Source organism: Notamacropus eugenii, chromosome X (genome assembly GCF_028372415.1).
Source record: "Notamacropus eugenii isolate mMacEug1 chromosome X, mMacEug1.pri_v2, whole genome shotgun sequence".
Taxonomy (NCBI): Eukaryota; Metazoa; Chordata; class Mammalia; order Diprotodontia; family Macropodidae; genus Notamacropus; species Notamacropus eugenii.
In genome coordinates this window covers 61,627,862-61,652,839 of record NC_092879.1, presented here as the reverse complement: position 1 = coordinate 61,652,839, position 24,978 = coordinate 61,627,862, and the positions used below count along the sequence as shown (strand labels likewise).

The window sequence follows — 24,978 nt, the reverse complement described above, 5'->3', positions numbered from 1 at the left end:
GGAATAAATGGAGGCATTATACTTCCTGATTATGCTAACACAAAAATAGCAAAAGATCTTACTTTACTTGCCATTACTCTTCTCCAGGCTAAAGATCTCCCGTTATTTCCTCAAATAATAATAATTTCATCACCCTGGTCATCTCCCTATGGATGCCCTCCAGTTTACTAATATGCTTAGAAAATTTGACCTCCAGAATTAAATACAGTACTTTAGATGTGGCTTCATTTGGACTTTACTCTTAAATCTCCAACAGACTATATTCTGTGCACCATCAATTTTTGAAAGATATATGTTTCTACTGTGGTAGAATAATATCTGTGCCTCAGTTTTCTCCTTATTATAGATGGCAGCAAGGTATCTCTCTCACTGCCCAGGTCTGTAATGTTAGGCAGGTCACTTCCCTTCCCTGAGTTTTAATTTGCTCCTATTACAGATTAGATTAAATGTACTCAAAAAATCTTTCCAGCATGAGATTTAACAAATGAAATATACAAAATGGTGTGGCAGCTAGGTGGTGCAGTGAATAGAGCACCAGTGTAGGAATCAGGAGGACCTGAGTTCAAATCTCACCTCAGACACTTGACACTCACTAGCTGTTGTGTGACCTTGGGCAAGTCACTTAACCCCAATTGTACCTCATCCTGGGTCATCTCCACTCATCCTGATGAATATATGGTCACTGGATTCAGATGGCTCTGGAGGAGAAGTGAGGCTGGTGACCTGCCCAGCCCTCCCTCCCTCAAAATGAAGTCAGGTGCAAGTCAGGTCATGATTTCTCTGATGGCATGGTCTTTGGCAATGGAGGATGAACACACACAAAATGGTGTAGAAGACATGAAAAAAAAACATCTGTCTATCCCAGTAGATGGACAGGAAAACAGGGAAACGTCATAAAGATCAATATTTGCTACCTAGAAGGCAAATGGCATTTAATAAAGGATTTCAGTCAGCTATTTGAGTATCAAAAGTAAAAGACAGCATGTACAACAGAAAGAATAATAGACAAGTTGGAAGCGCAGAGAAGAACTCAGCTGAGCTCTCCCTAATTCCCCTCCAAATAGTTCAAAAATAATGCCTAAATCAAATTCTGTAATGGCAGAACCAACAAAAGATTGGGTGAAACAATTTTCCAGCCCAAGACAACTGAAGAGGTCGGCAGGAAAGGTCTGTCTCACCCAAGTGGTGGTGGGCTGCAGGAGCACAGTACAGGTCTCATCTTGGGGGAAATTGCATTGGCAGTGACAACAGCAGCTTCAGGAGATGTCAGTCCACGGACCATGGTGGGGTTGGACAACAGATCAGAAGGAGATTACAGGGGACCCTCTGATGGTTGTAGGTTCAGAACCCTATTGCATTGCCCATACAAATTTCCAGGTCCGAGTCCCAGGAGCAAAAGGAACAATAACACTTGTGAACACAGGGGAGCAGGGGTTCAATATGAGGAAAACTATCAGCACAATTGACCATGCCAATAACAAAAACAAGAAAAATCATATGATTATCTCAGTAGATGCAGAAAAAGCTTTTGCCAAAATACTAGTCCAGCAGCAAGAGAAAGAGAAAATCCATTTAAAATAACTGCAGATAATATATGATACCGGGGAGTCCACCTCTCAAGACAAACCTAGGGACCATATGAACACGATTATAAAATACTTTTCACACAAATAAAATCAGATCTAAACATCTGGAGAAATATTAATTGCTTACCGGTAGGCCAAGACAATATAACAAAAATGACAATTATATCCAAATTCATTTATTTATTCAGTGATATATCAAATTATCAAAAAATTATTTCAGAGGGAAAAAAATCTTTATCAAAGTCAGTTGGAAGAACAAAAGGTCAAGAACATCAAAAGAATCAATAAAAAATGAAGGAAGGTGGCACAGCAGTACAAAATCTCAAACTGTATTACAAAGCTACAATCGTCAAAACAATCTGGTACTGGCCAAGGAATAGAGTGCTTAAATAGATTTGATACATGTCCACAGTAATCTAATGTATGACAAAATCAAAGATCTAAGCTTTTGGACCAAGAACTATTTGAGAAAAATTGCTGAGAAAACTGGAAAGCAATTTTGCAGAAGCTAGGTATAGACCAACATCTAACACCATATAGCAAGATAAGGTCAAAATGGGTGCATGATTTTGACAGAAAGGGTGATATCATAAGCAAATTAGAGGAGTATGGAATATTTTACCTGTGAAATTTATGGATTAAAAAATCTATAACTAAATAAGAGATAGAGTGCATTATGGGATATAGAATGAATAGTTTTGATTACACAGAATTAGAAAGCATTTGCACAAATAAAACCAATACAGTCAAGATTAGAAGGGGAACAGGAAACTGGGGAGGGGGAGGTTAATAACAAGGGTTTTTTATGCTACAGGCTTCACTTCTCAAATACAAAGAGAAGTGGGTCAAATTTATAAGAATATCAGTCGTTTCCCAGTTGATAAATTGTCAAAGGATTTGTACAGGCAGTTCTCAAAAGAAGAAATCAAAGCTATTTATATTCATATGAAAAAATGCCCTAAATCACTACTGATTTGTTGTTGTTCCGTCCTCTTAGTCATTTCCAACTCTTTGTGACCTCATTTGGGGTTTCCAAAGACACTGGAGAGATTTGCCATTTCCTTCTCCAGTTCATTTTCCAGATGAAGAAACTTAGGAAAATACATTTAAGTTACTTCCCCAGGGTCACATAGATAATATTTGAGGTTGGATTTGAATGCAGGTCTTCCTGATTCCAGGACCAGGACTCTATCCCCTGAACTACCAGCTACCCCTTACTACTGATTAGAGAAATACAATTTAAAACAGTTCTGAAGTACTATCTCACATCTATCAGATTAGCTAATATGACAGAAAAGGAAAATGATTAATGTTAGAGGAGATGTGGAAAAACAAGGACACAAATGCACTGCTGGTAGAGTTGTGAACTAATCCAACCATTGTGGAGAACAATTTGGAACTATGCCCAAAAGGCTACAAAAATGTGCATATTCAGCAATACCACTACTAGATCTATAACCCAAAGAAATAAGAAATAAAAAGGAAAAGGACTTATATTTACATAAATATTTATAGTAGCTTTGTTGTGATGACAAAGAATTAGAAATTGAGGGGATGCCCATCAACTGGGGAATGGCTGAACAAGTTTTGGTATAATATTATGACGGAATACTATTGTGCTATAAAGAAATGATGAGCAGGATGATTTTAGAAAAACATGGAAAGATTTAGACGAAATAATGAAAAGTGAAATGAGCAGAACAAGGAGAACATTGCACACAGTAACAGCAATGTTGTATGAGCAATATGATCAACTGCGAATGACAGTTATTCTCAGCAATACAATGATCTAAGATATTTCCAAAAGACTTATGGTGAAAAATGCTATCTACATCCAGAGAAAGAACTGATGATATCTGAATACAGATTGAATCTTACTTTTTGTTAAACCTTCCTTATTATGCTTGTTTTTTTGGTCTATGTTTTCTTTTGCAACACAGTTAATGTTTTGCACAAATGCACCTCTGTAATCTACATTAAATTGCTTGCCTTTTCAGGGAGAGTGAAGGGGAAAGAGAGAGGGAGAACTCAAACTGTTTAAAAAACAAAGGTTAAAAGTTTTTGTTTACATGTAATTGAGAAAAAATAAATCTAAATGAAAAGAACAAAAAAAAAAGATTAATGGTCTGCATGTCAGGAAAATCTATATTTATAGTAGCAGCTATGCCATAAACCATCTGTATGACTCTGAACAAGTCATTCTTCCCCTCTGGGACTCAGTTTCTTCCTCTGTAAAACTAAGGGGATTAGAATAGATGGGTTATAATGTCTCTTTTAGCTCTAGAAATTATATGAAAATGAATGTATGCTTTTATGAGAAAAAATTAATATAGCGAGGACAAGAAAGAAAACTATAGATTAAAAAAAAAACAACTTTGCATGAAGTAACTGATAAAGGTCTAATACCCAAGATAGAAAACACCGTAATCAATTCAAATATGTAAGACTAAGAAACATTTGCTAAAGAATAAGCAGTCAAAAGATATGAACAATTGTTAAAGGAAGAGTTTGCAAACTATTAGCAACTATGTGAAATACTATGCCAAGTCCTCTACTTATCTCAGGGGAGGTGTCAGGGATGTAAAATATTGCAGTAGATCATATTGGTTAGTTTGGTTCAACTGAATTTCTTTCTCTTTCTTTTTTCTTAATCTTTTTTTTCAATTAACATTTATTTTCTCTCATTCTTACCTCCCAAATCTAAAACTGGTAAAGACAGATTAGATAGATAGATGGATAGATAGATAGATAGATAGATAGATAGTTGATAGATAGATAGGTAGATAGATGATAGATAGATAGATAAATAGATGGATGAATGGATAGATAAATGAATGAATTAATGAATAAACAAATGGATAGATAGATAAATAAATAATACATAGATAGAAAGATAGAAGAAAAACAAAACCCTTGAAACATATACAGGGTCAAGCAAAAAAAAAAAAATCTTGTATTATTGAGGTCTAATTCTGCATTTTGAGTCCATTACCTCTGAAAGAATGTAGATGGTTCCAGCATTAATCAGAATTCTTAAGTCTTTCAAAGTAGTTTTGCTTTATAATGTTATCATTATTGTGTAAATTCTTGTCCTACTTCTGCTAACTTCACTCTGGTCTTCCCACATCTTCAAACTATCCTCAAACATTATCACTTCCCTTATATTCCTGGACCATAATTTATTCAGCTATTTCCCAACTGATAGGCAACCACTTAGTTTCCAATTCCTGGCCACTACAAAAAGAGATGATATAAGTATTTTTACACAAATTTTCTTTTTTCTTTGATCTCTTTGGAGTTAAGGCCTAAAAGTGGTATCACTTGGTTGGAGGATATGAATAATCTAGTCACTTTTTAGGCATAGTTTCCAATTAGTTTTCAGAATGAATGGACTAATCCACAGCTCCCATGATAGTGAATTGGTCAGCATGTTTTTGCAAACCCGTTCAAAACTGTCATTTTCATCTTTTGTCATCTTTGCCAATCTGACAGGTGTGAAATGGAACCTCAGGGTTGCTTTAATTTGCATTTCTCTAATTACTAGTGATCTATAGCCTTTTTCTACAGTTGTTGTTAGTTAGGATCTCTGTGTTTGAAAACTGCGATTTCATATCCTTTGACCATTTCTCAATATGGAAATAGCTCTTTTATCTTTTAGATTTGAATCAATTCCTTATACATCTTGGAAATGAGATATTTCTCAGAGAAACTTGCTGCATAAACATGTAGCCATTTTTAATTTATATGGATATATGGTATGAGGTGTTGGTCTGAACATAATTTTTGCCAAACTGATTTCTAGTTCTGTTAGAAATTTTTTGGGAAAAGTCAATTCTTAGCCCAATAGCTGGGGTTTGGGAGTTTATCAAACACTAGGCTACTAGGTTCATTTGTTTCTGTAGGTTGTGTACCTAATTTGTCCCACCCATTGACTCCTCCATTTTTTAACAAGTACCAAATAGTTTTGATCATTCCAGTTTTATAGTGTAGTTTGAGATCTGGTACTACTATGCCCTCTTCCTTATCACTTTTTTTTCATTATTTTCTTTGAGATCCTTGACTTTTTTGTTCCTCCAGATGAATTTCTTCTGGCTCTATAAAGTAATATCTTGGTAGTCTGACTGGTGTAGCACTAAATAAGTAAATTAATTTGGGTATTATGGTCATTTTTGTTACATTGACTCAGGTCACCCACTGGCAATTAATATTTCTACAATTATTTAGGCCTGTCTCTATTTATGAAAAAAATTGTTGATAGTTTCTCTGTGCCTTGTTAGATAGAAATTCAAATGTTTTATATATTCTATAGCTATTTTAAGTGGAATTTCTCTTTTAACTTTTCCTGTTGGAATTTGTTGCCAATATATGGAAAAGCCAACTGATTGTTGCCCTCTAAAATTTTATTGCAATTATTAATTGCTGCAATTAATTTTAGGTGACTCTCTATAGTTATCTAAGTACACTACTATCATTGGCTAAAACTGATCATTTTCTCTCCATTTTTTCTTATGCTAATTTCCCCAGTTTCTTTTTCTTGCCTTATTGTAACAGCTAGCATTTCTTGGTTGATTGGTTGTTGTCCTTCATTCTCAAAGAGGACCAAAATGACATCACCATGATAAAGTAAAATTTCAGTGTATCTGACTATGGCTGATGAGACCAACATGAGCTCGGAATGCTCTACCACAGGTTGGGCACAGATAGACTGTGTAAATATTTGGGGTGGCATTTTTAACACTATATTGGTGGTTAAAATGGAAATCTTACTGAAAAGGCCTTTAGCTTATATCCATTATATAGAGTGCCGAGTTTTGGTTTTAGATAAATAGAACTTATCTTATTAAGGAAAGATTCAAATATTCCTTTAGTTCCTTCTTATTTTTAAGACAGAAATGACTTTTGTATTTTGTCAAAAGCTTTTTCTATATCTCCTAATATAATTATATGATTGTTGTTCTTATTATTAATATACATTATAATGATAATTTTTCTAATGCTAAACCAAATCTTCATTCCTGGGATTTATACCTGGTTATAGTAAAATTATTTTGGATGGACTATTTTGATGACATTTTATCTAAAATTTTTGCATCAACATTCATTAAAAATATTCTCTATATTTTTCTTTGTTTTGGTTCTTCCTAGTTCAGGTTTCAATTCAATATTTCAATCCTAGAAAGAATCTGATGACGTCCTATCTTTTCCTGACTTTTCAAACAGTTTATGAAATACTGAATTAATTATTCTTTGAATATTCGATAAAGTTCATTTTTAAATCTGGTCACAAGCAATTTTTTCTCTTTGGGGGTTCATTAATGGTTAGTTTATTTTCTTTTACTGAGATTGGGTGACTTAAATTCTCCATTTCTTGCTATGTTAATCTAAACATTTAATATTTTTATAAGTCATCTATTTCACTTAAGTTGAAAGTTTTATTAGCATACAGTCAGGCAAAATCTTTTAAATAATTTCCTCTATGCTTTAACTTATCGTAATTTCTCCTTCATTTTGCATTCTGATCATTTATTTTTCCTCTTTCTATGTCAAATTAGCTAAGGGTTTATCTATTTCGTTACTTTTTTCCTAAGAAAAAAATACCTTTAAGTTTTGTTCCATTTTTTACTCTTAATTTTATTAATCTTTCTAAATTACAAAATTACTATTTTGGTATTTATTTTTCAAATTGTAGTTTCTCCAGCTTTGCTGTCATTGTTGCACGTCCAATTCATTGATCTGTTCTTGCTTTGTTTAGAAATATAAATTTTTCCCTAAAGATGGCATTGACTGCATCCCAAAATTTTGGTATGTTGTCTCATCGTTTTAATTTTCTTTAATGAGATTATCTATTGTTTCTAAGGTTTGTTTACTTACCAATTCTTTAGGATTAAGTTACTTAATGTCCAATAAATTTCTAGTCCTTTCATCAGTAATCTTTTACTGAATATAATTTGTATTATATTCAGTAAAAGGGTTGTTTAATATTTCTGTATTTGTTCATAATATTTTATGGCTAATATGTAGCTGAGAAACATATATACACTACTCCTTTTCATATTTAATAAATATCAGAGATCTATCTTGCTTAACTTTTCTAAAATTCCATTTAAGCCCTAGCTTCTTTCTTGTTTGATGTTTTATTAGATTTGCCTGTCCCTGACAGGGATAAATTGAGATCCCCAATTATTATGGTTTATTTCTCCCTATCTTTCATTTAGCTTTTCATTTAAGCACTTAGATGCTATGCCATTTGGTTAATATAGGTTAAATATTAATACTAATTCATTGTTTATGGTGCCTTTCAGTATAATATTATTTCCCTTTGTCTCTCATGGACCTATGCTTACTTTTACTTTTACGTTGTCTGAGATCATGACTGAGTTCAGTTGAAACGTGTTAAATCTGCTCCAGTTTCTTAATTCTGTGTGTCTTTATTTTCCAAATGAGTTTTGTATAAACAACATACTGTTGGTTCAGTTTCTAATACTTTTCTAATGCTCTTTCTGTTTCATGGGTGAATCTGGCCCATTCACAATCAGTTGTCATGTTCATTAATTATGCATATCGTTTCATACTATTCTCTTATACGATCCTCTCTCTTTGCCCCCTGATTTCCTCTACAAAAAAGAAGAGAGTGGTAAGAAAGGAGTGTGCACAGCCCTAATCATTATTTTTTCTTCCCTTTGCCACAAGTCTTTAGTCTCTTTTCTTTTAATCCTCACTGTCTTCATGATCACCTTTCAAAGTTGGAGTCTGTTTTGCTTACAACTAACCCTTCACTAAATGTAACCTTCCTTTTACTATCCATTTTCTCTATCCTTGTTTCCTCTTTCTCTGTTGAATTGAATGTGTATATGTGTTCTACCCTCCTTCAATCAGTTAAAAAATGAGAGTGAGGTTCAAGTGATGCCCACTCTCCCCATCTCTTCCTCCTCGCTTACATAGTACTCTCCTTGCACAACCCTCCCTCATTCAAATCAAAGTCAACTACAAGTCATGTCATCATCTCGATATCATGGTCCACTTCAGGAATGAAGGACAAATACAAATAGTCTGCCTGTGCACTGGAGATTATGTGAGATACTAAGTCTTCCCCTTTCTTCTCAAGTGTTTTCCTTTTCCAATTTGCTTTATTTCTTCTTATAACATTAAAATTTAAAGTTCCTAAAATTCCTGAAGAATTCCAGGTTCTTTAAATTATTTAATTCCCTCAATGACCCCTGATGACATTAAGGTTATAATGGAATATTTGTTTCTTCTCCCACTCTTAGAATTTCAAAACTTCATAATTATATATTCTCTTTAAACTGCTCAAAGTATTTACCTTGTTATGCTTCATTTAAGTCCTATACATTTCAAAGTTTCTATATCACTCTAGTCTTTTCATTAGGAATACTTGGAAAGCTTTTATTCCATTAAAGATCTATTCCCCTCACCCAAGATTTACACTTAATTTTGCTGGGCAGGTTATTTTTGGTTAGAAGCCTTTATTCTTGTGCTTTAGTAGAATTGTATTCCAAAGTCTCCTCTCATTTATGAAGGTAGCTTCCAAATTTGTGTGATCCTTACTATGACTCCTTTATATTTAAATTCATTCTTCTATGGTGATTGGAATACTTTTTTCTTGTTGACTTGGAAACTGGATTTTGGATATGGCAACTGGGAGTTTTCATACTGGATTTTCTTTTATGAGATGAGCAACAAATTAATTCTATTTTTACTTTGCTCTCTGATTCTAAAAGAGCTGGGCAATTTTTATTCATAACTTCTTGATATTCGGGGGTTTTTTTGTTCATGGTTTTCAGATGTTCCAAAGATTCTTAGATTTTTTTCTTCTTACCTGTTTTCCAAGTCAAGTTGTTTTTTACGTAAGATACCTTATATTTTTTCCTATTTTTCAGTCTTTTGATTTTGTTTTGATATGTCTTGCTATTTCATGGAGTCATTAACTTCAGTCCATTCTAATTTTTAAGGAATATGTTACTTAGGTAATATTTTGTACCTCTTACACTATGCTGTAAATTCCTCTTCTAAGCCTTTTCACTAGGTAAAGGCTCTCTGTTCCAATTCATTCCTCTAAATATTGCATTTCATTTAAATGACTTTTTAAAACTCATTTTTCATTTCTTCCAGGTAATCTTAGTTGACCTTGTGAACAAGCTTTGTTTTTCTTTGAGGCTTTACTTGTACATATTTGTGTTTTTGGCATCCCTGGATCCATAACAGCCCTTTATCATAAGTGTCTTATTGTTTGTTTAGTAATGCTTCCAGACTTACTTCTCAAACTGGTTCTTTATGATTGGGCCAGTTTCTATCCCCTTCCATATGAAATGTTGTGGCCTTGTTTAATCTGCATCCTCTGGGGAATTGCTGCTACAATAACTGAGTACTGAGTGCTGCATTCTTTAAAGATCTCAGGTGAAGTTCAGGTTGGAGGCCTGCAAAATTTCAGTGCATCTAAGCAATTTGATTTTAGAGTAGAGTCTGATTGTATCTTGGTCTGAGATTTGCATCTGAGAAACATAAATGTAGGCTTGCCCCTGGTTGGAGATTTAATAGACTGCTGCTGCCCTCAGTCTGTCATCTAGCTGGAAGGCTCTGTCAGCTCAGGGTGAGAAAACTGCAGGCTTGCACTTGTTGTAAGTTCCCTGTCCTGGTTACTCAGCCATAGGCCCCAGCCTGTGCCTGTGTACTGAATCTGCAGCTTCTCTCTGGGGGCAGACACAGCTACAACTTCTGTTATTGCTCTATGCCAAGTACACAGATTCAGACCTAGTTAGCTTACTTGATGTGTCATATAGCCAAGGGCTCCTTGCTGGATTCATGACCCAATTCTAGGGTCAAAGCAGCACAGCTCCTGGCTAACCCCTATTCCTTTAACCTGCATGGTATATAGCCTTGGGTCCCTTCTGTGATAGATTTGCAACCCCATACCCTTTCCTAATACAAAGCAATAGGCCCAGCCCAATAGCCATTTTGGAATATTATCCATGGGTCTTCCTGGCTAAACCTCCTCAGTTTCCATAGACCTTTGAATATCTCCCTGTGACAACCTAGCCTGGAAAAACGGCCCACTGTGATATCTCCTTAGTCTTGGTCAAGTACTCATTCAAGTTCATTATCGGAGTAGTTGTGGGAGGCAGCTGGAGAGGGAGTGTTTCCTCCCACTCCACTATCATTGCCAGGTTTTGTTCTTCTTTCTTTCTAATCTATCTTACAATGGATGGCTTCCTGGTTAGAGAAAGGTGAAAGGATATATTCAGAAATGAATGGGATATAAAAACAAAAATGCCAATAAAACAGAAAAATTTTGTTCAAAAGTATGTTTATGAGTCAGAGAATAAGTTATAAGAATAAGAATACACAAAGTTGTGAATAAAAAAATGAAATAAAGATATTTAAGTATATAACACTTTGCATGAAACCAATCTTTCAGCTGCTACTATTAGGTACGAAGCAACCTTGAGAAGAAGAATCTACTCTGCTTCATGAGTAATTTACCCTCAAGAGGAGATGAGGATGACTCTGCCTGAGTAAAGGAGCAGGTGTACAAGGAATTTGTGCATGAACGTCTGAAAGTATTCCTATCTGTCTTCCAAATAGAGAGTCAAACATGGTTGGCAGTATGGAAGTATGCATTCTAATTAATTGCAACCCCCCCCCAAAATGGTCTCATATTGAAATAGTAATGTTTTGTATTCCTGAAGAACTGGTGGTAGTTAATAATATATTCTCATTTTTGGTAATCAGAAAAATGGCTTAAATAGAAAAGATGAATGACTTCACATGACTGGAAAATATCAAAATAATTAACATAGCAATATAAAAATACACTTTGGAGACAAGCTAATTTTAGGACTTTATCCTTTCAAATATCTTAACAGATATTAGACAAGAAAGATTGTAAATAAAAAAAAAAAACACCGAGAACAGTAAATTAAAAAAGGAAAGATGCTTGAACTTAGAAACATAAAGCAAGAATGATCTTATCTTACATTATCTATGACTTGGTAGAAAGTCCGAAGAAGCTGCCTGGGGCACACAGTTTTATAGTTTGTAATTCATACGTAAGAGCTAGAAAGACCCTCAGAGGTCACACCGTCCAATTCCCTGTATTTTACAGATAAGGCAAATAAAGCCTAGAAAAGTGAAGCAACTTGGCTAACATCACACAGAGTGATCATCAGAGGTTTGATTTTAACCCATGGCTTCCTGATTCCCAGCCCTTAATTCTATCCCACTGGTCACATTTCCTATCTGTTCATGTAAGTACACTCATTAAGGAAAAATTTGAAATTGGGGCCTTGGTAAAATAATTGGTCCTAAAGAGGAAAAAAATGCAACATACACACAAACTGTACTAATGAGTGTACACATCAGTGGTTGAGCAGGGTTTCCCTAAACCAAATAACATCAGTAAGAAGCCCTGCACAATTGAAAGAGGCAAAAGGAATCCTTCCCAGCACCTTGAAAAGTACTGAATAAACTCCATTGCCATAGAAAAGGTAGAGTTCATTAATTTCCTATCTCTTGAAGGTGGAAGTCAATTGACTGTAAACAAGCCATCCAACCTTAAAGATTTACGATTTACCTACTACTCCTAACAAACTTGACATTGGTAGACAAAATAACGAAAGAGAATTCAAAATCAAATCAAGCCATGGAAACATACTGTCCTGATTCACATGAAAACATCCTCTTGCCCCCAATGGGTACACAATCCTAAATCAATAACCACTGAAATTAACTTTGCCAAGCCAGTGGGGCATCAGAATATCCAAGCCAAGGACTCTAGCTGTTATACTGAAATATATTCATCAAGGACAGCATTGAAGTAATACTATGTGAAACTTGACAGTGCTAGGAAACCTTTGAGAATGCAGGCAGAAAATGCATCTTTGTGGGAAGCCCTTCAAATTGCCACCATGGTTCCAAATTAGAATGGCCTTGAAATATACAGAGAGACTAACAGGTCCTACTGATCACACTACTCCCTCACCAGCAAAATGGATGTGGCAGCTGTCCAAAGCCTCACCTCAAATTATACAATCTCACAGGTGAGTACTGTATCAGCCATCTATATAAAACATTAAAAACCCACAGAGATCCCTTACCCAAAGCCCAATTTAAAGACAACTCTCCTCTCCCCCTGCACCAAAACCATATTCTAGCCTTTGTGAAATATACAATGCCCCTCTACATTTTTGTGTTTAGTAGATTTTATTTTAAGAAAGAAGGGGGAAAATAACTGAGTTTTTCATTGTGTTAAAACATGTCAATATGTCTGCTCTCTCCCTACATGACCTCAGTCAGGAATTTTTGGAATTTGTAATAAAAGGGCTGACACACTGACCTCCTGCCACACTTGGAAAAGACATCTAGGAAGCAATTCTTAATCAAAATGAGAATCATTCTCTTGGCCTTGATCTCTGCAGCTTTTAATATCTCTCTGTACATTGTGTTTAATCATTACTAGGCCTGGAGATTACTGGCATTTTAAGGCAGCTCAAATGAGATCTCCTGGAGCACTGATTCAAATAAGGAATTTTTCTGATAATGCAGAGGCTTATTAGTTGCAAATGATGTCACTGGTTTCCACTCTCCACCTCCATACCTTCCAGAACAATTCCTCTACTTCCAATTCCTTTTCATTTTAGTTAAACTCTGCTTTAACTGTGCAACTATCAGATTTTTAGATTTCAGCCTTCAATGCCTTTCTCTTTTTCTGTTTTTCTTCTCTTGTTATGCTACTTGAATCTGATATAATCTTCAACAGGTACTTTAATTGCTTCTGCCCAGGGTCATCTGCATTACCTAAACTGACCCAAGACTGAAAGGTGAAGTAGGGCAAGGTTGGCTCTGCATCCCCCTCATAGTACTAAGCCCCTGACCTTCTGACAGTGCTTTTCAGGACAGTTACAGGAATTTTTTTTTTTACTCTTTTATCGTTCAGGTTTTTCCTCCTGCAATTTTTGGTTAAGTGAAAGTCCATTTTAATATTAACCTCACCTGATCCAAACCTGTCCCGTGGGATGTAAAAATGTACTTAACAGCCTTAAATATTCCTCAGATAAGAAGCCAGAGGCAAAATCTCAACTGTCCCTGACTCTTTGGTGACAAATATATCCTCCTCCTCAATCCTCTATTGTGAATCCCCTAAATGTAGTTTACTCTGTACTCTGACTTAGTTTACCTTTTGATGAAATTTGTTTCCTTAGGAGGTGTATAAAATTATGACTGTAAATTTGTTCAACTTTCATGACATTGAAGGAAATATGGGATTAAGGATCTACTCTTTAACTTTTAAGGCCTAACAGGAATATACAAGACTGCAATATGTAAATGAATTATTTCTGTCACTCTGACATGATTTTTCCTAAAAAAAAACCTTGTTAGAATCCTGAGAGTGGTGAAGGTTTTTTCTGAGGCCTGAACTTGAGCAGAATAATAAACCCTAGGCTTTTGCTTCTAGAATTTCTGCATTGTGGTAAATATATACTTGGCAGCATTTACCCACCACATGAACTCCTGTAACAACTAGGACCTTACTCCTCCCCCTCCCCCAGCCACATGCATTGCACTCCCTCAGGGCCTTTCTAGGTGATAATTTGCAGCCCACAAGTGTAATGGGAAGCTCACAAAGCTGAAAGCGAAAATATTTTTGGACAGGAGATCTTTCGGTGTCCATTCAATTCACACTACAGGTGACCATCCACATACAAAGCCAAAGACCATGAGGTTGCCATCTCTAAAATGACCAAAGTCCAGTAGAAGATCTTGAAATTTTACTAGGACACATTCTGGGGCAAGATATCCTGAACAGGAAGAAATAAAGTTAACTTATGATGTAGGTAGCTCTAAGACAGAAAACTTTCATACAGTAACTGGATTGTAATCTCTTCTCTTCAATTATCTAACCATTATATAATGTGCAAATGACACCCAACTTTGTATTAGAGAGGCATAAGGTGATCATATCACCTTTAAATTTTGGGTTCCCCAGCTTTTATAGAAGATGCTGATGGAACATCCACCCAGAAAAAAAATTCAACTGAACTCAACAAGCCTTTATTAAACACACACTCTGTGCACTGAGGATATAAAAGTAATTTTTAAAAAGTGAAACAGTCCCTGCTTTTGAAGAATTTACATTCTGTTGGGAAAATAATTTATTCACAATACATATTTAAGGGGAAAGGGAGGAAGCCAGGAGAGCAGTAACAACTTAGAGAATAAAATTCATATGTCCAGGATGCAAAGGTACCAGTTTAAGATTATTCCCATGTCGATTCTAACCAGTGGAAGTTGTTGTTGTATAACTGATAAGCTTTGCCTGAATTTTTTTTTAGTATCACTATCAATTTAAACATAGTTAAGTAAACTCAGTTAAAGGTACAAATCCTGATTTTCTTGTAAAATCTTAAATCCACCCAGGATACATATATAAGGCTAGTGGACTACCACTACTCTATAAATACAGCATCTGATGGTTAATCTTGCAGCCCTGTAATTATAAAGAGAAAAATCCTGAACATCTGAGTGGAAGATTTGGGTTCAATCCCCAGAAGCACTATTTGTAGAAGGGATGCATATAGTTTCCCTTCTAGGCAGACCACTGAATTAGAATTCTGAGATTGTATCCCTGGACATGATAGCCCCAGGTTCAAGGAAGTCTATGGGTCCATATTTCTATGATTATAGCTCACAAGGATCCACCACAGATTTATCCTCAATAGTCAGCCAGTTGACACAATAAGTTCAAGATAAAGGTATTTACAGAAATGAAAGAGCAGATCTAACTATGCCACCCCCTCCTCAACAAACTCCTCTGGATATCCCTATCACCTCCAGGATCAAATAAAAAATTCTCTGCTTGGCATTCAAAGTTCTTCATCAACCACCCTCACCACCACCCCTACCCCCCCCCCGCCACACACACACACACACACACACACACACACGCGGGCGCCTTTCTGTCCTTTTATACCTTACACTTATACTCTGCAATCCAGCGACATTGGTCTACTGACTGTCCTTCATGCCTAGAATTCTCTCTCCCCAACTTTGTCTTCTCAAAAAGATCCTGCTTTCTTTAAGAAGCCTTTGTCAATCTCCTTAAGTTCTAGTGTCTTCCTTTTGTTGGTCATTTCCAATTTATCCTTTGTGTGTGGGTGTGTATGTGTGTGAGTGTACACATGTGTGAGTGTATATGTGTATGTGTTTGTGTATGTACATAAGTATATCTTTTTCATACACAATTTTTTTTCATGTTGTCCCCCCATTAGACTGTGAATTCTTTAAGTCTTTTGCCCTTCTTTGTATCCCTAGTACTTAGCACAGTGCCTGGCACATAACAGGTGTTTAATGAATGTTTACTGAATGACTGTCATAGCAAAACAACAGCAACAAGTTCACAAATATAGAGGCTCACACGTAGAGGACACATATGATCAATACAATTTGGTCAAGGGAGGGGGAGAAGATTTGGGATGATGTAGGTAAAGTTCTAGTGGAATTTACAAACAAATCACCATCTGTATCTACTCTACAACAGCAGGCATCACATTATAAATCCAAGCAGCATATACATTAATTTCTCAATAAAAACTTTGGGGAAAAGATTAACAACACTACTAACAAGGGTACGTTGGGAATTCTAGTTAATAGGAAGTCAATATCCTAATTTCTTCAACAGGTAAGATATGTATAATATATATATGTATACACACACACACACACACACACACACACACACACATATTTATCATGCCTGGGTCATCCGTACTCTGCAACTTAGCCCCCTGAGTTGAATTTAAGAAGTGTGCCACTAGATGTCAAGGGGAAAATGTCCCCAGATTTCCATTAGACAAAATTCCCACTCATGCCACCTGAGTTATGGTCTATATTTAGGAAATTCAAAGAGCTATAAATAGTGTAATACACTACTATCCAAAGTAGTCAGAGATCCTCTGAGGAGCTGTAGTTGTGTCTGCAGCACTATGATATGCTTACAGAAATGGTGATATCCCAAATTTACAGGACTCAGATTAGTTCATTGCTGTCCTTAATCCCCCCACCCCCCCCCGATATGGTTCATTCCTTGGCTCTGAAAGCAACCTTCCTCAATGAGAGCAACAGATATCTTTAAACAGCAGAATATTGTGTCAAACTGTTCATCTTTTATCTCCAGAATGCATACCATGCTTCAGTAGAAATCTCAGAAGTGATCACACCTTACCTAGGAAGGGAATGTTCTTTAACTCAAAACACAATAGAAAAGAATATTTTCTTAACAATGAAATCATAAGAGGAAGAAGTGTGTTTCTAACACAAAAGTGACAATGTTGCACCAACCTTGCCATCTCCCAGGGATTCCAAAATGCAGCTCTTGTTTCATGGAAAGCCATTACCTCTTACTATTTCTGTCTCCAAGAAATGAATACAGTATTTCAGCTACATTCTTCCCTGTGGGGCAGGACAGATAATGTATTATTTATAAAAAAAAAAAAAAAAAGAATTAAAATGAAAAAGCTACCACTTTAGTCATTTAGTCTAATTTTTCTCGAATGAAAATTAAAAAAAATAAGATGTTCAGAACAAGTAGCCTATATAAGTCTCAAGCAGCTTATACACCTTCATCAATTGCCAGATATTGCACTTTGGAAATCAATGTCCTTTTGGACCATGGGCCTTGGACAGCAAATGTATTTTATTACTCTCTACTAGAAGAGAATCACTATCCTACTCAAAGGCCCATTTCTTGGTACTTCTAAACGATCATTTTTTTTCTCAATTTTTTTGTACTTCAACCTCAGGTAATGGTCTGCACTGAAATCCATATTTGAGAAAAAGGAACTTGAGAGGAGAGAATCCATAGGCACTCCAGGTTCTCTTCAGAGAGGCATTTAAGTGCTTCAGATTTGAAATGTAACACCTACGGAAGCTGCCTAACTGCCTTATTCTCTAGTATTCAACAAAGAGAGGAGTTCCTCTTCATCTCACTCCACCTTCCCATACACTCATGAGAACAAACATACTTCCCCAACCTTTCCTGTGGACACAGTTGGCACCATGTCCACCTGGGAGCCTTCTGTCCTTCTAGCCCCAGGGAGCAGCCCGCTAATCCTGAAGATCCATTTTCCGACTGATTTGACAATAGACATGGATAAAGGTTTTTGTTTTGTTTTTTTCCCACAAAGATTTTCAGGCAGCATGTATTGTGTGCATTTCCTGCAGATCAAGAGAGAGAAAAAATACATGTATATGCATATCCACAAGCATACATGTACATACACACATGTATTTTATTTTGAACATTATTTCTGTTTCCAAAATATTACTTTACAAAGAAGGAAATGAAGCCTATGGATATTATGCCACTTGCTGAAGGTCACTATTACTAAGGGGTAGAGTCTAGAATCAAACTCAGGTTTTTCCTTCAAATCTAGATCACCTATATTTTAAAAACAGCTTTGGGAGGGGAAAAGGAACAAGCATTTAAATGTCTACTATGTACCAGGCACTGTGCTAAGTACTTTACAAATATTACTTAATTTGATCCTCACAACAACCCAGGAAAGGAGATGCTATTACTATGCCCATTTCACAGATGAGGAAACTGAAGCAGACAGAGCTAAGCAACTTGCTCGAGGTCATACAGCTAATGAATGTCAAGGGCCACATTTGAACTCAGGACTTCTTGACTCCAGGCTCAGTACTCCATAACCACTGTGTCATCTATACTGATACATACTAATAATTATAGAAAGACAAATCAGAGAAGCTGAAGTTCAACCTCACATCCAGTTGATTGGCAAAGATGACATAACATGAAAATGACAATTGGTAGAGGGGTTGCAGGAAAACAGTAATGCACTGACTATTGTGTACCACCCTCTGGCATTATCTGTATAACCTTCTCCCTAAACAGACTGTAAGGTCCTCAAGGTCTTATACCATATTTTATCCACAGAGGCCAGCACAGAGCCCTCACCTAGGAGGTATTTGGTCAAAGCTAATGCAGCAGTGATGGCATAGTAGCAATTAAGTAATAGCATCATTTTCTGGTATTTAAAACTATCAGAAAATGAGACTACATTTTGTACATAAAAGTAACATCCTTAGAGCCAAACAACAGACTGTTTATTCTGTATGTGAATTGTGCAAAATATGTTTTATGAAAGAAGAATGACTAGGTTGTCATGGAAATGATTCTAATTTGAGACTGACTGGATCAACAGATATTTTATTTCTGAAGTTGCCATGTCTCCAACGATCCCTTAAGAATGTACAGGTTCACATTGCATGAAAAGTAATAGATTTGGTTCTGAAACTTAGTAATTGGTGAGAGAAATGAGTTCAAAGTGAGTCATTTCATTTTCTAATATTAAAATGAAAACCTACATTTTTACAAACAGTTCATTTTACTTTGGAAAATCAACAGTTCTATGGAACCAAGAAGGTAGAACTAGAAATTTTTTCTACTCCTCATGACTTTCAAACTGCTCCAAAACAGAAATTATACGCAAGAGATAAAGAAATTTTTGTTGTCTCCATGGTATGAGACATCAGGAACCCTACTGAGGTAATGACCCAATGAATTAACAACAACAAAAAAGGCTAACTCAGAACCCCCACCAACCATCACACTCTGGGAAAGCTTCACAAATCCAAGGATTGTGAAATAAGTCAACTCTGCTCCCCTAGAACCTGTACCACAAAAGTGGGAAACAGGTTCTATCTGAAGAGCATCGTACTGCAGTGTGGCAGTGTGCTGGGATGCAACAATATTTAAGCAGAGTATGAAGAACAAAGACAAATGGAGGAAGGTGTCAGCACACGTAGAAGGGACTTCATCAGACCTGAAAGAAAGGGAACCGCCATTTCGCTGAGGTTAATTCTGCCCACAATAAGTCACAGAGGGCAGAGATCACAAAGAGAATTCTTTCCAAAAGTACACAAAGAAACCAAGATAAAAATTAAAATCATGGGCTGAAATACCATGGGCTAAACTCACAACATTCTACCTAGAGGTGAGTCAATGGTTTTTTGTTTTTTTTTTTTTTTTATGGGACTAAACTGCAGAATGATAGGGCACATTAAAGGGGAGAGGGGAGAAAGAACATAGAAGAGCAAACATGCTGTACACTAATCAAGTCAAAGGGAAAGGGAAAATAATTCCTATAATCTCTCACAAAGAAGGGGGCTTACAGAAGAACGGATGAGATGGAAAAGGGAAAGAATGAAAAAGGGGGAAAGAATAAGAGAAATATATTGAGTCAGTGATAAGGGAAAGTTCCACTAAAGAAAGATATAAAATAGGAGATAGGAAACTTAAAACAGGTATAATCTTCAAGGATTTGGTACTCAGAGAGACCGCTACCCTCTGACAGAATGCTGTACTTCCACAGACAGCATCTTGCCTCAAGAGAAGAGGTCCCAGGGGCAAAGGACAGCCAGAAGAGTCAGAGGATGAGGAGAAGAATTTATGGAAAATGGAGGAAAATGATCGTGGGGAAGGCAAGAGATAGTAATTAACTGAAGGATCAAGGACACAGGAAAATTCTCTCCTAAAGAAATTGGTATATTTAAGGGTGCGGTGCAACAGAAAGGGAGTGGGGGGGGGGGTGGCAAGATTTACAAGGCAATAACAAAGAAACTATTCAGAAAATAGAATTCAAAATAGGTAGCCTAGAAGCTTTAATTTCATGAGGAATAGAGAAAACTAAAGAAGGAATATATAAGAATAAAGGACATGAGTCAAAGAAGAAAAGTTTAAAATGGAAAGAGAAGAGGAAATAACAAAAAATTGAGAGGAAAATCATTTTTTAGAAAAAAAGTGTAGAAAGTGAAACTAAAAAATTAGAAAAATTGAAGGACAGAAAGGATGGGAAATTTTATTTAACTACTTAGCTAAGAGAAAAAAAGGAGGGTAAAGAATTAAATAATAGGAAGGAAAGAAGGAAGAAATTAACACATTAAACAAAATTAGAGAAATGGGTGACAAACTGGATAGGGGTTGGCCTGAAGGGAAGGGGAAGGGAACCAGTGGAATAGGGATACCTTGAAATAAATTAAGCAAAAATAATGGAAGACAAGTACTGTCTTTACAGAGGAAGGGGAAGGGTTAGGTAAATCCTCATTTAAATAAAAGAATATAGAGATATAAGAAAATTATAAACTTAATTCTCCCAACTTTAGAGGTGAATGGATTAAACAATCCAATAAAATGAAAAAATAGTGACAGATTGGGTAAGAACACAGAACCCCATAGTCTTTTGCTTACAAGGAACTCATCTAAAAAAAGACATTAACAGAAGAAAAATGAGACACTACAACAAAATTTACTATGCATCAGGTGAATCCAAAAAAGCAGCAACTACAATCATGCAATGAGACAAAGCAAAAACAATGATTCACAAGACCAAGAGAGACAAAAAAACTACAATACATTGAAAGGAACAATGCATCAATATCAATATTAAGCTTACAGGGTCTATATACTTTAGCATCTAAATTTATAAAGTAAAAATTAAGTGAATTATTAGAAAATATAGACAATCATAAAATAGCAGTAAGAGATTTTAATGTTCTCTGAGATTTGGGGGGAAATCTTACACAAAGATAAACACAAGGGAAAATATAGAATTGAGTATATTACTGGAGAAACTAGAGGTAAAAAGATATATGAAATCTTCTAAATGGGAATGCTGAAGAATGGAAATATTTCTCAGTACCACAATGAACTTTTACAAAAAACTGATCATGTAAAAGAGCACAAAAATACTTAAAATAAATGTAAAAAGTAGAAATAATAATCAGGCTCTTTACAAACAAGATAAACTTAATCATCAGTTCAAGAAGTACAAATAAATGATACAGACAGAAATGGAGATTTAGCAATGAAATCCTAAATAATGAATGGGTTAAAAAACATATAAATAATAATTTTGTGAAGGAAAATTATAATTATGAAACATCACGCCAAAATTTCTGGGATGCAGCTAAAGCAATCTTCAGATGAAAAATTGTATCCCTAAAAACACAAATAACAAAACAGAAAAGATCAATGAAATGAATGTTCATTTCTTAAAATGAGAAAGCCAACAAATAAAGTTTTTTTCTTAGTCTTTGAAAAGACTAGTAAAATTGAATAAATCTTTAACTAGCCTGATTAAATAAAACGGGGAAAATTATTAAATCAATAAAATAATGTGTGAACAATGTGGCAACACAACAAACCCTGATTCCTTAGGATTTTCTAAGTAGATCATCCAAAGGAATGAGTAAGAATACTGATTGAGGCAATAAATTCAGCAAAGTTACAGGCTACAAAATAAAGTCCTTCATAACCTGGACCCCTTCCACCTTTCCAGTCTTCTTGCATCCTACTTCCCCCACGTTCCCTGTGATACAATGACACCTCCTGTCTTCCGCGGCTTTCTTCAAGTTTCAGCTAAAATTCTACATTCTACGAGAATTCTTTCCGATCTTCTTTACCCATCTTATATACAGCTTGTCTTGCAGACAGCTGTTTGCATGTTGTCTCTCCCATTATACGGAGATCTCCTTGAGAGCAGGGTCTTTTGTCTTTCCTTATATCACCAGTATTACCACCAGCACAGTGCCTGGCACAAAGAAGGCGCTTAATAAATGTATCTTGTCAATAATAATAATAGCTAACATTTCTATAGTGCTTCAAGGTTTACAAAGCACTTTATTTGATCCTCACAACTACCTGGGGTGGGGGCGTGCTATTATTGTTCCTATTTGACATCATCTGAGGCAGGGCCAGAATTTAGGTCTTCCTGATACCAAATCCAGTACTTTACCTATCATATCACATACATGTCTCATAATGAAAGGAAGATAATAACTGGGTGCTGAGACAAACAAGTGGACAAAGTGAGAAAGAAAGGACTAAGTATCCAAGGTCCAGTTGAAAGGAAAAGTTCAAAGAAGAGTCATAATTAGCAGTTTGGGCACCCAGGACAAGCACCACTAAAGGTACTCTCAAATTAACTTTCTAAGACAAATTTGGTTAAGGATGGGGAGAGACCTCAGACCTCAGAACATTGACCCATGCTAGGAAGACTGAGACCTAAGGACAATGATCCTGTAAACAGAAACCCTGGGTCAATGCAAGATTGTTCCTCCCAAGGCCATGAGGAAGGCATGGGAATAAATGATAGTAGCTAAGTAGATGCATACCTGGGATCTAGTCATGGCAAGGGAAAGAGGATGAGGGTAAGGGTCAGAGGATACTATGGGGCCATCTGAGAGCTTCATATTTCAGCTAATTAAAACTAAACTTGCCTGTTTATAGCTACTGGAATACAAGTGCTAGTAACACCTTTTAAATTTTGTTATCCTTCAGCAAATCTCAGCTCTTCTTCCCTAGTTAAGACTCATGTAGAGATATAATCCAACTTTGTTAGGAACTGATAGAAAATATGGGAATTCTATCCTCAGCTGGGAACAAATGCTATTGGCTCCCTACCCACCCCACAGGGCAACTGGGAATTTGCCTAAACCTTGAATGCTTTTCAGGGGGAAGGATGTAGAAGTGATTTTTTAATTCAAATGTTGAGATAGATAGATAGATAGATAGATAGATAGATAGATAGATAGATAGATAGATAGATAGACAGACAGACAGACAGACAGACAGACAGACAGACAGACAGATAGACAAAATATAGAACTTCCAATAATTTTTGCATTGATCATTGAGTGTACGATCTTGAACATCTTTGTTCTGGTCAAGATAGAAACTAAATCAACAATTAAAATAAGCCTAATCCATACTGCACCAGTATTGGGAGCCGATGTATGAGATTATAGTAATCAATAATATTTACAATCTTTGCTTCTCCAACAGAAGCCTACATGGTATAATGGAAAGAGTGATGGATTTAGAGTTAGTGGACCTGGGTTTGAATTATAACTGGAATACTATATGCAGTTCAGTGGCTGAGTGGATAGAACACTGGACTTGGAATCAGGAGGACCAGAGTTCAAATCAGGCCTCAAACACTTACTAGTCATGTGACCTTGGCCAAGTCACTCAACCTCTGTTGAGTTTCCTCATCTGTAAAATGAGGATCATAATAGCACCTACTTCCCAGGGTTGTTGTGAGGATCAAATAAGATATTTGTAAAGCACTTAGCATGCCTGGTGCATCATTGTTGCTGCTTGTCCTTCATTCTCAAAGAACCATGACAACAACAAGAAGTTGATGCCATGGTTTGCAAGTGAATTAGATTTAAGTGAGGGAGGGCTGTGCAGAGTCACCAGCGTCACTTCCTCCTCTGGAGCCATCTGGGTCCAGTGGCCAGATATAGATCAGGAAAACCGTAGATGGCTACCCTGATGCAAAATTGATACTTAACAAATGTTTCCTTCTATTTTTACTGTGTGACTTTGAACGAGTCATTTAACCTTTCTGAGTATTAGTTTTCACCTTCCCTGATTGGTGTTACAGTGAATGAAGCATTCCACACCTTGGAAGAGATTCTAGGGCTTTGAGTAACTCAATTTTATATAAGAAAAACAGCAGAGACAACGAATTTGTCCCAAGGCACAGCCTGCATCCACACCCTTGTTCCCAGCTCCTCATCTGCATCAGACCCAACAGGAACAGGGGAAATGTGAGTGTATAGACACCATAAGATAGGATGAAGTCCCTCACTGAAGGAACCTATCTATGAACTGGGAAGAATTGTCCAATAGGAGAACTACACCTGTCCTACCCTCTTGCCTGGGAGATTAAAATCTTTAGGGCCAATGCCCTTGGGAACGAAATTGGAGAGGCGTCTGTCAATTCTAGATCAAGAATCTTTACTCTTTTTGAAAGCACATAAAAACACACCTGCTGAAGATAACACTGTAACACTCAGCTAAAAGAGCACAGTAACACCCAGTCAAACAAACATCTGGTTGGAGGTGGTTGGAGACTGTATGCCTCATTGCCATTGTCTCCTCTGCTTCAGTCCCTGTGTGTCTTTATGGGAAAGCATACTCCCGTATTTTGGGGGAAAGGTTTTGTAATTATTGTTCTTGATATGTCATTTCAGAATATGTCTTCTGAACCAATTGTTAAGAGGAAGCACACTGGTTGGGGCTCATTACCCCTAGAATTCACTCTGGGTACTCTAACCTACCAGAGAAGCACAAGTTGGGAGAATGAGCCAAGAGGATGTAACTATACAAGGTAATTTGAGGGAAAGAAGCCCTTACATCTAGGGGATCAGGAAAGGTCTCATGCAGAAAATAGCACTTGAGTTAAAATTCAAAAGAACCTAGAGATGCTTAAAGATAAAAGTGAGAACAGAGTCTATTCAGTCATGAGGAAGAAGACATACAAAGACACAAAAATGGAGTATTGTGTATGAG

The 24,978-nt window shown here is 36.2% G+C and overlaps 1 long non-coding RNA gene across 1 annotated transcript in view; it reads right to left on the bottom strand.

Moving 5' to 3' along the window:
• The window catches only part of LOC140515570 (uncharacterized), a 109,022-nt gene that overhangs the window by 68,339 nt on the left and 15,705 nt on the right, over positions 1-24,978 (bottom strand). Inside the window, exons 2-3 of the long non-coding RNA XR_011971086.1 lie at positions 17,630-17,813; positions 16,938-17,048 (exon numbers count right to left, since the gene is read on the bottom strand). This is a non-coding gene — a long non-coding RNA (uncharacterized lncRNA). The remainder of the gene's footprint in view (positions 1-16,937; positions 17,049-17,629; positions 17,814-24,978) is intronic.